At 41.0% G+C, this 16,319-nt stretch overlaps 1 long non-coding RNA gene across 1 annotated transcript; it reads left to right on the top strand.

Annotated features, from left to right (window-relative positions):
* The first annotated feature begins 1,065 nt into the window (after positions 1-1,065).
* Positions 1,066-13,708, top strand: LOC309861019. The gene is made up of 2 exons (XR_014309730.1): positions 1,066-1,208; positions 13,384-13,708. It is a non-coding gene; the product is annotated as an uncharacterized lncRNA (long non-coding RNA).
* Positions 13,709-16,319: the final 2,611 nt, after the last annotated feature.

Below are 16,319 nucleotides of genomic sequence, written 5' to 3'. Positions count from 1 at the left end.
GAGGCAGGAACACTGGGCTTCCATCGTTAAGTTCATCTGATAAAGCCAGAATGTTAAAATGGCTTCATTACTGTTGCTGTTGCACAGCTGAGGGTGAATAGGAAACTGAAAACACTTCTGTTCCTTACCATTTCCTTGAGCTGTTTAGCCTTGTGCCGCCTCAGGGAGGTTGTCATTCCAACCAAAGCAGACAGCTCTGGAAGCTTCTAGACTTTTCGGTTTTTGTATTTATCTACTCTGGTTGGCACGGGGTTAAATGACTACTGCTTTATTTGTAATTTATTTATATTAAAAGTGAAATGTCAAGTTCACACAGGGTGAAATAAAGGACTCTTTATAAACATGCAAACAAACGCGAGTGTTCACTGCCAAAAATATCCAAACAAACCAAACCAGAGACAAGAAATATCTCCTCAGCTGAAAGGGTACAGTTCGTCCACATGGCATCTTCAATAGAGGAAAGGAAATCCTGAAATTTAAGACCAGACTCAGTCAAATACTGATTTCATGTTGTTCCTTAACATGAAAGGAAGTGTCTAACTTGGGAGACACGAAGTTAAGGGAGATTTGCTACTTATCTAATTTGAGCACAGTGGACACCCACATTACAAATGAGGCCAAGAAAAAAAAATCCAGTAAGGGATAAGAATTAGCTTGTGTTTTGCCAGTAGTCTTCAGAGTCCCTTAAACGCTGTCTTATCATCATTCATGCTTGTCTATTTACATATTTTATAAAGCACAATTAAGAATCCTTTTATTAAAAAGCAAATTATTTATTGGACTATAAGCAAACAGAAGTTTCAACCACTGAGGTGTTCTGAGTCTTTATGATGTTTAAGTAAGGAGAGTAAGAGTAGGACCTGCATACTCCCGTGTCCCAGAGATAACAGATATGTGAATTCTAAAGTATGTGTGGATCTGGCATGATTATCACCAAGGAGACATGGCGCTATATCAATACCCAGAACTGGAATTGAGCCCGCATTGCGCCTGTGCCAACTCCGTGGCCCTTGAAACTGGCGAAACGGGTTTGTCACTTGCTTTGATCTACATACACGAAACTCAGGGCTTCCACTAACAGGAGAGCTTATGGGATCATGGTTCTGGTACCTTTCCTGAGAATGGAGGAGGTGGAAACTGGCATCTTCTCTTTCACGCATCACCCTATCTGAAAGCAGCAAGCACGTCTACAAATTCGGTCACTTGAGGTGAAGAAATCGCCCGCCATCAGTGGGGAAAGAGCAGGTGTGCCGTGTTCGGTGAACATGGAATTTAGGTTACTCTCACAGCCAGGTGATGTGTTCTTGCCCACTGCAGGAATAAGACACAACTGAGATCTTGTTCCTAATTTCAGAAATGCATGGAAAGCCTTCATTTCTTAAGCAAATAGTACACACCACACACACCACACATAAACAAAGCTCAATATTTATTTCAGTAAATCTTGCATCCATTTCTTAGAGTATATATATAGTATGAAGATCAGTTTGCAGACTTACCTACAGGAAGGAAATTGCTGGAAGAAAGTCTTCATGGATCTTGAAAAAAAAAAAAAAAAAAAGCAGGCCAGAATAGCCTTCTCACATCTGTTGATGGGGAATGTCACTACTGATGACGTGACGCAAGGACGCTATTCTCAGAGCAGGTGGCTTCTGCTCTGGCAAGAAAGGGCACAGGGGCTGGAACTGGGCAGCCGGCTCAAATCTCATCTCTTAGTTTCTAGTTTTGCTAACTCCCCAGCATCAGTCTCCTTATCTGTAAACTAGGGTTATTAATATTATCCTCGAAACGGGCCACTCGTTTCCTACTCAGTATGTCTGGTCCCTTTCTTCCTTTTTCCCACAACCATAACTCTCTTCTGTTTTGTGATAGTTCCAGTTAGAAACACTCATCTCCCAGATGTTGGTAGAGCTGGGGTGGCCATGGGACCCGCTTCTGGTAAACAAACGATAAGCAGATGTCATTGGGTGGGACTGTCCTGGTAGAGATGGATTCCACAGGCATGTGATTTTGTTCTTCACATCCCCCCTGTTCCCACCCAGAACGTGCTCCAGGACCCAGAGATGGGGCAGCCACTGTAGAATGTACCACATACCCAAGAGTGAAGGAGTAAGTAGGATTAAGAGGCATTACTCCTTGGGGGCGCCTGGCTGGCTCAGTTGGTAGAGCATGTGACTCTTGATCTTGGGGTCATGAGTTCGAGTCCCACATTGCATGTAGTGATGACTTAAAAAATAAAAACTTAAAAAGTAAAGAACCATTTCTCCCTGAATGGTCACACATATCTGGACTGTCCACCCCTGGATTCCTTGTGATAAGAGAACGGATAAGAGGGACAGGAAGCAGCAGCCTGAAAAGCTAAGCCACATGAAGCCAAATGCAACCCTAACTGAGCCACTACAAGGTTGGTGTGAAGAATATGATGTCAAGTGCCTAGTCCAGAGCCTTGCACAAAGAATCCAGGAATAGTGATGTATACATAGATACCAAGAGTAAGGAAATATTAGCAGAGGCCCAGCGCAGAGGAGTAATTCCCTGCTGAGGTGGGTGCCTTCTCCCACCCAATGGCTGTAAACCAGCCAACCCAGGTTTGGGCAACATTTCTCCTCTCATGTCATTTTTCTACCTCATGGAAACCTGTCATTTATCTCTCCTGCTCGCTGCCACCAGGAGTGGTGCCACATCCAATGTCATTCCAAGACTGGTAGACACAGTATGATCCTGAATCTCGTTAAAGTTCTTGTCTGTTTTCTTTAAATTGCACCTCATAGGGAATGCTGAAAAGAACCAGACATGGTATATAGCATGGGTTCGTGGTCCAGAAATTGGCCTAAAGCTTGACTTTAATGACAAATGTTCTCCCTAATAACCTCCATGCCCAAAGAGTCAAGGAAGGTAGTGAAATGGAGAGATTCCAAAGACTAGAGAGATTCTTCTAACACCAAGAGCACCGGGATATGTGATAGCAGCGCCTCAAGGACCCCGCAAATGCAACATCTGTGATGAGCACAGTATGGCCTTGGCCCTCCTGGGTGACAAAGAAACAATGATAACTTAAAGGAAACTTGTATTGCTTTGCAGGCATCATGTCAGTTAGTCACTATGCTACCATCTCAGCTCTTCACAGGGAGAAACTGGTTTGTCTACATCTGGGTTTGATCTCCTTTTCTTTTATTAACACTTCACTGAAGTATTATTTTACAAAATTTGATAATAGCTTCAGTGATACCTAAGCTTTTTTGAGGGGATATGTATGACAAACTACATGAGTTTAAGGTGGACAGTCTGATGAGCTGTGGTGTATGTATATCCCCGTGGGACCCTCACTATGATCATGATAATGGACATAAAACCATCATATCCAAAATTTTCTTGTGTCCCTTTGTAACCCTGCCCTTCCTGCCCCATGTTGTCCGCGAACTCCTGCCCCACTGGTCTACTTTCTATCACTATAGATTAGTTTGCATTTTCTATAATTTTAGATGAATGGACTCATAGACTGTATACTCATTTTGGGGGGGGGGGTCTGTGTTCTTTCACTCAGCAAAACGATTTTGAAGTTCATTCATACTTCACCAGTATGAACACTCCGTTTCTTTTTATAGCTGAGTAGTATTTCGTTGTATGGTTGTACCAAGGTCTGTGCATCCATTCAACTGTTAATAGATATTTGAATTGTTTCTAACTTTTGCCTATTACAGTTAAAGTTGCTACAAACATTTGTATACAAGTTTTGTATGAACATATGCTTCCATTTCTCTTGGGTATATACCTTTGTGCACTGCTGGTGGGAATATAAGCTGGTACAGCTGCTATAGAGAACAATATAGAGGCTACTCAAAAAATTAAAAATAGAACTACATATAATCTAGCAATTCCTCTTCCTGGTGTATATCAAAAGGAAATGAAAGGAATTGCGAAGAGGTAGCTGCCCTCCCTTGATTACTGCAGCATTATTCACACTAGCCCTGATAGGAAACATCCTCAGTGTCCACTGATGGATGAAAGGATACAGAAGATGCAGAATATGGAGCGGAATATTATTCAACCATGAGAAAGAAGGAAATCCAGCCATTTGTGACACCATGGATGGACCTTGAAGGCGTTATGCTAAGCAAAGGAAGTCAGAGAAGGATAAATATTGTATGGGATCATTTATGGGTGGCATCTAAAAAAAGCTGAACTCATGGATATGGAGAAACAGAATGGTAATTACCAGAGGCTGAGAGGTGAGGAAAATGCGGAAATGTTAGTCCAAAATCCAAAATTCCGGTTATGAGATAAATACATTCTGGTAATCTATTGTATAGCATGATGATTGTGGTTAACAATAATATACTATATATTTGAAAACTGAAAAGAGTAGATCTTAAATGTTCCTACATCCAGATGGCCATCAGACACATGAAAAGATGCTCCACATCACTCATCAGCAGGGAAATATAAACCAAAACCACGATGAGATACCACCTGTCAGAATGGTTAAAATTAACAACACAGGAACCTGCCAGTGAGCATATCAAATCAACTTGTTAAGTGCACCAAATCAGTGCCTTAAACTTACATAGTGTTGTAGGTCAGTTTTATCTCCGTAAGTCGAAAAAACTACACATTAAAAAAAAAAAAGAGAGAGAGAGAAAGAAATTGCCAGACCATTTCCCCAAGCGTTTGTATCATTTTGCATCCCGAAGAGCAGTGTATGAGGGTCCCAGCTTCTCCACATCCTGCTCGGTGGATGCTTTAGTCAGTCTTTTTCACCTCTGCCATTTGAATCAGTGTTCTGAGGTAGCTCATCATGGTTTTTGTTTGCTTTCCCTGATGACACATAAAGTTGAGCATCATTTCATGCTCTTCTGGGCCATACATGTACTTCCTTTCTGGTGAGGTGTCACCAAAATCTTTTGTTCACTTTTTTTTAAACTGTGTTCTTTTTATTGAGTCCTAAGAGTTTTCTATGTATTCTGGATGCAGATTCCGATGTATGCCTTGTAAATATTTTCTTCCAAAGCATGGGTTTGTCTTTTCATCCCCTTAACAGTGTCTCTCTCAAAAAACAGAAGTTCTTAATTTTGATGAAGTCTAATTTATTAATTTTTTTCTTTTATAGATAATGATGTTGGTATTGTATCTAGGAAATCTTTGCCTAAGCCCAGGCTAGGAAGATTTTTCCCTGTGTTTTCTTCTAGAAGTGTTATCATTTAGGTCTGTGATTTTGAGGTAATTTTGGAGATAGGTAGTTGAAGTGAGAATTGTGGTTTGTGAGATATGGATCATACTGATTTAATTTTTTTTTTGTTTTTGCATGTGAATATCCTATTGTTCCAGTGCCATTTGTTGAAAAGATTAGCTTTTCTTTAGCGACTTGCCTTTGCAACTTTGTCAAAAATCAGTTATCCATATATGTAAGGATCTGTTTTGGACTCTCTGGTCTATTCCATTGACCTGTTTTGTCTATCTTTGTAGCAACACCACACTATCTTAGTTACTGTAGCTTTAAGTCTTGAAATTTTCAAAGTTTTCAAGGTTTTTGGTTTTGGTTTTAATTTTAATTTGCTCTCCTGTTTTTCAGTTTCTCAAGGTAGAAATAGAGATCACTTATTTGAGACCTCTTCTTTTCTAATGCAGGTATTTTTGTGCTATAAAAATATCTCTAAGTACTGCTTCAGATATGTCCCACACATTTTGATATGCTGTTTTTATATTTTGACTCACTTCAAAAAATACTTTCTAATGCTTTTGATTTCTTCTTGTACCATGTATTACACATATATGTGTGTGTGTTATATAATTTCAAAATACTTAGGGGGATTTTCCAAAGGTGTTCCATTACTACTCAACTAATATTTAAGTGAATTTAATTTAATTTAATTCCACTGTGGTCATAGAATATACAACTTGTGGATACTTGCTTTATGTCCCAGAATATAATCTGTCTTGAGTAAAGGATTTGTATGCTGTTGAAAAAAATGTATCTTCCATTATCACATGGAGTATTCTTCAAATATCAGTTACATCAAGTTATTTGATAGTATTATTCATGTCTTGAAGTCCCCTGTCTACTTGTATCAATAATTGAGACAGGAATACTAAAATATTTAGCTAATATTTCTCCTTGGGCCTCAATCAGTTTTTGCTTCATAAATTCTGATGTATAAAGTTTAGGATTGTTATGTCTTCTTGGTGAGCTGACCTCTTTATGTTTATGAAATGAGTCTCCTTGTCCCAGGAGATATTCTTTGCTCCAAATCTACTTTGTCTGATATTGATATGCCCCAGCCTTCTTTTGATTAGTATTAGCCTGGTATATCTTATCCTATTCTTTTATTTTTAATCAATTTTTATCTTTCTAATTAAAGTGATTTTCTTGGGGTGCCTGGGTGGTTCAGATGGTTAAGCATCTGCCTTCAGCTCAGGTCATGGTCTCTGGATCCTGGGATAGAGCCCCACCCACATCAGGCTCCCTGCTCAGCAGGGAGTCTGCTACTCCTTCTCTCTCTGCCTCTCTCCCCTGCTCATGCATGGGCATGTGCTCTCTCTCTCTCTGTCTCTCTCGGTCTCAAATGAAGAAATTAAAAAAAAAAAAATCTTAAAAAAAGGTAAAGTGGGTTTCTTATAGTCAACATATAGTTGAATCTTACTTTTTTATACAATCTCTGTCTTTTTATTGGGGCATGTAGATCATTTATATTGTATATGATTACTGACATATCTAGATTTAAATCATTAATCTTACTGTTTCTTTTATATTTTGTCTTATCTGTTCTTTGTGTCCCTCATCTCCATTCTGCCACCTTTTAGACTGAGTATTTTTTTATAATTACATTTATTCTCCTTTGCTGGCTGAATAACTAACTCTTCCTTTTGTCATTTTAGTAGTTGGTTCAGGGTTTATAGTATACATCTTTAACACAGTCTATCTTAAAGATATGATACAATTTCATGAATAGTATAAGAATCTTTATATTAATCCATATATTAATCCTTTTATATTAATGTTAATTGATCCTTTCTCCCTTAGCTTTGTGCTATTGTGCTGCTGTTGTCATACATTTTACCTTTACATATGTTATAAACCCCCCTACTACATTGTTAGTCTTTTTATTTAAATAGTCAATTATCTTTTTAAATGTTTTAAATATTTTTTAAAATCTGAAAAATTTACCCAGGTAGTCACCATTTCCAGTTCTCTTTATTCTTTGCGTAGATGCATATTTCTACCTGGTATCATTTTCCTTCTGCTTGAAGGACTTCTGTTAGCCCTTCTTGTAGTGAAGTTCTAGTCTGCTGGTGATGTATTCTTCCAACTTTTCTATGTCTGAAAAAGTCTTTATTTCACCTTTGTTTGGGAAAGACAATTTTGCCATTGACAGCTTTTGTTCTTCCAAACATTAAGGTATTGTTCCAATGTCTTCTTGCTTACCATTTTTTCCAAGAAATTTGCTCCCATCCTTAGCTTTGTTACAGTATCTTTTTTTTTTAAACTGACTGCTTTTAAGATTTTCTCATTGTCACTGGTTTATAATAACTTTATTATAATGTGTCTAAGTGTGATTTTCATCATTGTTCTTGTGCCTGGAATTCATTGAGTTTCTTGTGGGTTTATGGTTTTCATCAAAGTTGGAAATTTTCTGGCCATTATATCTACAAATATTTTTTCTGAATTATTTATTGCTGTGTAAAAAATTACCCCAAAATTTAGCAGCTGAAGACAACATACACTTATTGTCTCACACTTTCTGTGGGTCAGAAATCTAAGCATAGCTTAGCTAGGGGCCTCTAGCTTGAAGCTCTCACGAGGTTGCAGGGTAGGTGTTGGCTTATAGCTACTGGTAGATCTCAGAAGATCCAGTTCCAAGCTCATTCACATGCTTGTTGGCAGTCTTGGTTCCTTCCCAGACAGACCTCTCTACAGGACTACATCAGGGCATGGCATCTCTTCCCCAGAGAAAAGAGATCCAGGAGAGAGTGAGAGAAAAATCACCCAAGACAGAAACCAGAATCTCTCTATAATCTAATTTTGGAAGTTATATTTCGTCACTTCTGCCATACTTTCCTCATTAGAAATGAGTCAATAAATTAATCCCACACTTGAGACACAGAGCTTAAAGAAGATCATGAATTCCAGCAGGCAAAGACCATGGGGCGGGGGGACCACCTTAGAGGCTGCATGCTATTCCCACCCCTCTTTTGGGAAGAACAGTTACACATCTGTTAGGCTCCTTGAAGTTGTCACAGCTCAATTGTGCTCTGGTTGTTGTTGCTGTTTCAATCCAGTTTTCTCTCTGTACTTCCCTGTGGATCATTTTTCTTGCAATGTCTTCAAGTTTATTAATCTTCTAAAATGTCTCATCAGCTGTGAATCCAATCTGGTACATTTTTCATCTCAGGCATTATACTTCTCCTCTGTAGAAGTTCAATTTGGGTTTGCATTATATCTTCCAAATCTCTGCTTAACTTTTCAAGCATATGGAATAAGTTATCACTGTTTCAATGTTCTTTGCTGCTGCTGCTAACACCTATCTCAATTCTGGGTCAGTTGCAATTGATTATTTTTCTCCCCATATTTTCCTGCCTTTTGGTACTTTTTTACTAGATGCTACACACGGAATTTTACTTTGTTGGATAGTGGATATTTTTGTATTCCTATAAACAGCAGCCACACCTGTTGTTTTGGAATAGAGCTAAGTTACTTGGAAAGGGTTCAATCTTTTTAGGTATGCTTTAAGTTTTGTTAGGTAGAAATGGAAAAAATGTTCAGTGTTCGATAATTAGGGCTAATTATTCCCCGGTACTGAGGCAAGAGCCAACTGTGTACCCCACGCAGTTCTCTGCAAATCACAATGGTATTCAGTCTATAATGTAAAAATAGGCATTATTCCTGGCCCTACAATGTGAGCTGGGCATCATCCCTCATATCTTTTTGAAGGCTTCTTCTTCTGGCCTTCAGAGAGGATCACTATCCTTTTTTTTGCTTGATACTCAGTGTCTTCAACACCACTGTTTCATATACACTTTAGGTTCTTGATTGTTTCAAGAGGGAGGGTAATTCTTGTCCTTCTAACTCCATTTGGCTAGAAGCAAAGATCTGATCTCCAGGGAAAACATTCTGAGTGGACATCAGTACCCTTGCTGAAACAGCACACCAGTATTTATTTATTCTTTCTTTATAGTGGCTAGGAACATGGGAGAAACCCTAGTGTGGCTGGAGACAGGTTAAGAGAGAAGGAAAGGATCGGTTTTCTCTCCAAGTTTAGAAGCTGCTTCTCACAACCCCACCCACACATTATTTTTACAAAACTCTTCTATCTCCCATTCTGTCACTGGATTTCTGTCATGGGCTATCCACCCACGGTTTTGAGGCCCACAGATGTTCAAATCTTTTGCTTAGAACCTGGCGTTAAGTGAAGGCCGCACTCTGGCTACAAGTACCTTAGAAGATCATCTTTCTAGGTTCATATCTATGAGGGAAATTAAGGAGCTGATTCTTATCTAGCAGTTACACCAAACCATTTGGTGCTTCTCACCAGTGGCCATTAATATGTCAGAGGCACCTCTGTATGAATCCTATCTTCTGCCTGTGAAAAGAATACTGATCAGTTTGCCTAAACCAGAATCCAATTAGCTTTCTCTTTTCTCATCTAATTTCTTAAATGTAATTTTGTTAATGTGACTCTTAAGAGTGATTTATGGTAACAGCATCCCTTTACCTTCCCATAGAAGTAGGTAACTTCTTGAGGTCAAAGTGCTGTAAGAGCTGCCTTGCTCATAATTCTCCTTCTTTTCCATTTCCTGCTGTAATATTTTTATAATATCTTCAATCTTCTACTTTTAATCATATTTAACTGCACCCCATTTTAGGCTATCTCAGCGCACTGTTAATGTCAGACTTCACAAAGCCCATGTTTCCTGGAAAGGCTGTTCTTCATTAGCCAGGAAGGACAGGAAATGTTCGTGTCAGTACTCGGAGAACCGCTGTCTCCACCAAATGCTTTGGTCGGGACAGGAGGACAGTATTGGCTGAAGAGCAGCTTGGACATTTCTGAAGGGGGGGACAAGAGCTGATAAGAACATTTGCTTAAATATTTTCTGCTTGGGAATATGTTATGAACGCTGACATTTGTCTTAGTAGTATCCTGACTGCCACAATCCACACAGATAAGTGCTAGAAAAATAATGCTGCAGTGTGGGAAATGGCGCCCACCCAGTCTGAAGGAGCCAGTGTGCATCCCCCAGCCTCGACTGCAGAATCACTAAGAGTATGAGGGAAAAACAGATGCCACAGCCTTGAGGTGAGAGGCAGCTTCTTGCAGCTCCCGGAAGTTGAGGCAGTCAAGATTGTTTTGGCTTAAGAACACAAGTTCTAGGGCATGACTTTCAATTCCAACTTCAGTTCTGCTACTCTTAGCTGTGTGAACTTGGGCAAATGACTCAGCTTCTCCGTGCCTCCATTTTGTCTTCTGTGAGATGGAGACAAAATCGTATCTATGTCACAGGATTATGGTCCTGTGACAACTCAATTAAAATAAGTTAATATACGGAAACACTTAGAACGGTGCCTGGCATACACCTGTCTTGGTTACCATTATTCTTTCTTTATTAATTGAAATATGTTTGACGTGCACACTGTGTAAACTTAAGGTGTACAACATGTTAATAGGATACCTTTTTTATATTGTAATAGGACTGCCAGTGTAAGATAGTTAACACACCCTCATGTTGTGTAATTATCATTTATTTTTTGTGGGGGGATAATTAAGATGTAGTCTCCAGCAAGTTTGATGATTATAATACAATATGGAGTCTATAATCACTATAGTGTACCTTAGATCTCCTAGACTATTTGACTACGAGTTGCAGGCTTATGCCCTTAAATAGCTTTTCTCCTATTCCCCTACTCCCTAGCCCCTGGTAGTCTGCATTTTGCTCTCGGCTTTGACAAGTTTGACTTTTTAAAATTCTGCATATAAGTGAAATCATACAGTATTTGTCTCTGTCTCTGACTATCTAACTGAACATTATGTCCTCAAGGTCTTTTTGAGAGATTGAACCAGGAGTTAGATCTGTGCCATTCAGTATGGTAGCCACCAGGCACATGCAGCTATGAAGGGCTTCAAGTGGGCTCAATGGGACAGAATAACTTGATTTTAAGTTTAAATTTTAAATTTGTTTAATTTTAATTAATTTAATTTAAACCCACACTTGACTTAATTATCAGAATAATGTTATGTATGCTTGGAACAATTTGGATATGTGAATTTATTCTTTAAAGGGTAAATTTTATGAAATCTGAATACAGGTAAATATTTCAGATAAAAATTTGGTGTCTAGATTTTGCAGATAAAGCATAAGAAAAGAAGACGGCAAAATATCTCATCGCTATTTGAAAAATATTGACTGGATATCAAAATGATAGTATTTTGGACCTATTATGTTAAGTAAAATATATTAAAATTGTTTTCCCTTACCTCTTTTTAGTTTTTAAAAAAGGATACCAGAGGGGCGCCTGGGTGGCTCAGTGGGTTAAGCCACTGCCTTCAGCTCGGGTCATGGTCTCAGGGTCCTGGGCTCGAGTCCCCAATCGGGCTCTCTGCTCAGCAGGGAGCCTGCTTCCTCCTCTCTCTCTCTCTGCCTGCCTCTCTGCCTACTTGTGATTTCTCTCTGTCAAATAAATAAATAAAATCTTAAAAAAAAAAAAAAGGATACCAGAAAATTCCAAATTCTGTATGTGGCTCACATCGCAGTGAACAGTGCTGGGCTAGATTATGGGGGAGCTTATTTGCCCTGCCCAAATGTTTGGACTTTATCTAAGAGCAATGGGAAGAAATAGGATCAAATTTACACATTAGAGATTTCCATGTCAGAAAAGTTCCCCAGCAGCTATGCAGGAAATGGATTTGAGGGAAATAAGACCAGAGCTTTGGAGCTCAATTAGCGGGAGAAATGTAGGCAAGAGACAATTGTGATCTGGATTGTGAAGGGCAGTGTGGACAGAGGAGGTGGCCATACTGAAGAGGTAGACCCCCTCAGTAAGACCAGGTTGGGGAGGCCACATTGACTATAATACATGGCTTCGAGAACTGGCTAGAATCTCTGAGGCAGAGCCTAGCAGAAGGAGGAGTGGAATGTAATTTAAGTGTCACTCTGAGTCCCTTTAATGAAACCATCCTTGATTCCTTCCGCTTAGTTGATTAGATTCCAGAAGCTCCCACAGCCAAAATACTGCTTTTAGGAGATACTGGCTCTCATATTCTTTCCCTAATCTACTCCTAAATTAAGAAGCACAAAATTAGTCCCCAAACTGTCTTCGTCTAACTCTCTTTTTAAGAAACAACAACAAATAAAGCAGACATATTCCAGTATCAACACTATCATTGGGTGAACATAGTTAATAGTCTTTACTTCGTACTCTAAGAGCTTCCAGATAGCAAAGGGAATATTTTTAAAATGAGGGTGAAAGAGAAGGCCCTTTGGAGACATTCCTCCTTAAGGGAAGCAACACAGTTCCAGGGACAGAACACAGGCTTAGAATCTAGATATATTCACCCCTGGGCCCTAGTTCTGCCACTTTTAGTTTCTAAGTCCGGGCACATGAAAGACTCACAATCAATATTTGTTGAACAGATGAAATTTACTTAACTTCTTTGAGCCTCGGTTTCCTGATCTATATAAATGAGGCGATTATTTTCACCACGAAAAGTTGTTTTACTAATGAGATCATCTTGTACATGAAGAGTCAGGCATTTAATCCATATTCATTCAATGATAGCATTAATGATCACATCTTGGAATAAAATTAAAACAAAAGGCAAAGCTATGACAGCACATTCTAAATACTGCACATGGCCCACTTTACCTTGAGACTATCCTTGTGTATTTCCAGGGCAATAAGGACATGGCCGGCCTCTATCTACTAAGTCTTGGGATGATCCAAACCCTCAAACTTTTGAACATCAGCCTTCAGCCCTCTCTCCAGCCAGTCTCCAAGCAGGGTTTGTGTAACCACTAACAACATTGCCTTTGTTAATTGTCTTCCCTGTTCTTCTTCCCTATCATTCATGCCCCTGGGGAAGAAATCTTAGAAACTCAAAATTCTAAAAAGAGGTCAGGAGGGATCTGAGCCAGAGCAAAGGTCTTGGATCACCCGCATACTGATTAACTAAGTTTGGCTATTCTTGAAATGGCAATTGATGCTTCAGTATTAGCCGAAAAATATCACCATCTGACCTGCCCTCCTTTCCAAGATGAGTATGTAGTGGCAGTCCTCAAGTCTGGCTTTTTATCACAGCTTAAACAAATGTTTGCGTATTAAGTACAAAAAGCAGGCAATTGCTCTCCTCTAGTCTTTTAAGAACAATGCAACTCTTCTTCTCAAATGTTTTACAGGGAACCAGTGTGCTCCCAATCCTGGGCTGGAAAGAGAAACGGAAGAGCTATTAAGAAGTCTAAGGCAGGCTGTGCGGTGGTGCCAATGACATGGCCAAGACGTGGAAAACTGGTCCGGAAGGGGAGGCTTGGCATGATCATGTTCCTGGAGAAACAAAAGGTTCTGAGCCTTTCATCGGTCAAACCATCATATGTGATGTGGTCCCACTGTTCCCTCCTATGTCTGATCCCATGGGAAGACATGACTCTGGTCCTTGAGGACTTTACCATTTATCAAGACTGACAAAACACAGACTTGAAATAAATAGAAACTGAATAACTTGGATGATATTAGCCAATAAGGGGAAGATGAGTTTCTAGAAAGGGGAACCAGTGGTGGTTGGTGATGGTGGAGAGGTCTAGGTAAAGAAGATAGAGAGTAAGCAGGCTATGAAGGATGAGTAAGAGTTCAGTAAAAGAAGGAACAAAGGAAGAACATTGGGAAGGGGGGTGTGTGTGTGTATGTATGTGTGTGTATCTGGGGGGGAAGGAGACCGAAGGGCAAGCAGGTGCTGATAAGTAAAGTACGTGCTATTCACTCAAAATCTTTGACCTCACATGATGTTTCTCTCAATCCTCTGCCTAACTTCCCTTCTCTCTCAAGCCTCACCTCATAGTTGTCTTTTGTTAGCTTTAAATTCCCTCTTCTATCTTGTATCCACCAGCCTTACTAATAGATGGACGTAAGGTCATGTCTAATGTCTCAAATATGGAAGTTTATCAGGTCGATTCCTTGCTCAGTAAATGTTACCCAGTGGCTGGGCTTGAATTTCTTTCCCTCCACAGCAAGTCTCTGGGACCGGAGAGTTTCATGATTGCCATCTCGGTGATCTGGTAAAAAGATGTGGGGGAACCAAAGTTGCTAAAAACTGCAAAAGAATACTCAGGGGAGATTAAAGCTCTGAAATTGTCGGGTATTTTCAGTAGCTAGCATTGAAAAGATCCATTTCGTCTCTTTTTCTCTCCTCCACCCCCTCCTTCTCTTCCCTCCTCCCCTGCCGCTGCTGCTTTTTTCAGAATTTTTCACAAATGGGTTCATTCACAAAGAGAAAGCCAAGTTTTGGTTACAACACCTTCCCAAAAGAGAGACCTTTGAAAACACTGGCCTGGATGAAGGCGCATTCCTTGGCCCCCACCCCCCTCCCCTTCCCTAAGTTACTCCCTATAATTTGTTCAGCTTGATTCTACCCTGAGCGTCGGATGGTTGGGACCCGCAGTCCCTCTGGGCCGTGAAGGGAAAGCATCCTTCCTCTCCCTCCCTCTCAGAGGCTCTGAGGCGGCTGGCCCTCTGCCAGGCTATGCCAGAAAGAGGCATGACCACCAGGGCGACTGTGGTCAGCACAGGAAGAAAATCTCGGGTATTCACAGCTAAACTATGGTTTGAGAAACACTGGTGACTGAGGGTTGGCTGAGTGAAGGAGCAAGAATAGTAGCAGAAATGCACTCTTTGACTTGCTTCTCCCCAAAACAGGCTCTAAAGGAACCACAGAAGGGATCTCAATGTTCATGGCTGGGCTTTGCACAGTCTCAGACCTACAGAGGGCCAGGGCAGGAACCCCCCCCCGCCCCGCAGGGCCTCTCTGGGGATAATGTAGGGATACTCAAGGACCCTCCCGTCTCAGAGTAGCCTTCTTTCACACTTAGGAAAGACCCCGTAGAGCCTAGGATTTTCCAATCCAGTTCAACATTCCAGATGCTTCTTCCACCGGCGACAATGCGGCAACACTGTTCCTATGATTTCAGTGGGCATCGCTGGTGCTGGTAAGACCCCAGGATGTGCACTGCCAAGCTGAGTAAGGAATCTACCCGCAACAGTTGGGTTTTTCTTCTTTCACTTGCTCCTCTCACACTGGAATGGAAGTGGGGCACGCTTCCGGCGCGGCACACGTGTCTGGCCGTGATAGGAGAGAGGAGATAGGAGAGAGGAGATACCCCCTCTCTGTTCCATTTTCTCCTTAAAACAAATGGGTCTGGACATGGGCAAGCATACTTGTAGCAAAAAATCGCTCCCTGGAATGGGGTCAGCGGTCTAAGCTACTGAGTTGCTTTTCTTTTTCAAGATTTAATTTTTTTATTTGAAAGATAGAGAGCAGGGGGAGGGGCAGAGGGAAAGAAACGCCAGCAGACTCCCTGCTGAGCACAGAGCCCCAGGCAGGGACTCCATCTCCCCACCCCGAGATCAGGACCTGGACCCATATTGGGAGTCTGCTCCCTTATGCACCACTCCGCCCAGGCACCCTGCTGCTTGGTTACTTTTATTCGCTGAAGAGAATGGGGAAAAGCACTAGAGGCCCTCAGGACGTGCACTCGAAGTAGGGCCGCTTGTTTCAGATTCAGATTTCAAACGAAAGGCTGGCGTCTTCAGGAGCAGCTCAAGCGGGCTGGCATCCACCAGGCAAAGCATCTAGAACAGGTCGAGACTGCTCTGTCCCAACTTAAGAACACGTGGCGAGGGCACGGGAGTCCTCCCTCCTCCTCCGCAGTTTGGCTTTCTGCAGTTTCAGCTGTACCCACGGTCAGCGGTCAGCGGGGGGCTGGAAACAGAGGATCCTCCCTCTGACCTATAGTCCCGTCCATGGGAGCCTAAGGCTACATCCTTAGGCTCATGCTTCTGTGGGTCCCCTCACCGCACGCCATCACGCAGTCTCTCTTCTCACATCATCACGGAAGAAGGGAGAGGATGGTGCAGTTAGATATTTTAAGAAAAAGACCACATTCACCTCACTTTTGTTACAGGATATCGCTCTAATTGTTCTATTTTATTCCTAGTTATTGTTCATTTCTGGCATGCCTGATTTATAAATTAAACTTTATCGTAAGTATGTACGTATAGGAAGAAACATGGGGGGGGTTCAGTACCGTCCGCGATTTCATGCATCTCCTGGGGAGTCTTGGAA

This window comes from Mustela nivalis (assembly GCF_964662115.1).
Source record: "Mustela nivalis genome assembly, chromosome: 3".
Taxonomy (NCBI): Eukaryota; Metazoa; Chordata; class Mammalia; order Carnivora; family Mustelidae; genus Mustela; species Mustela nivalis.
The sequence above is the reverse complement of the archived record's forward strand: the minus strand, read 5'-3'. Positions and strand labels throughout refer to the sequence as shown.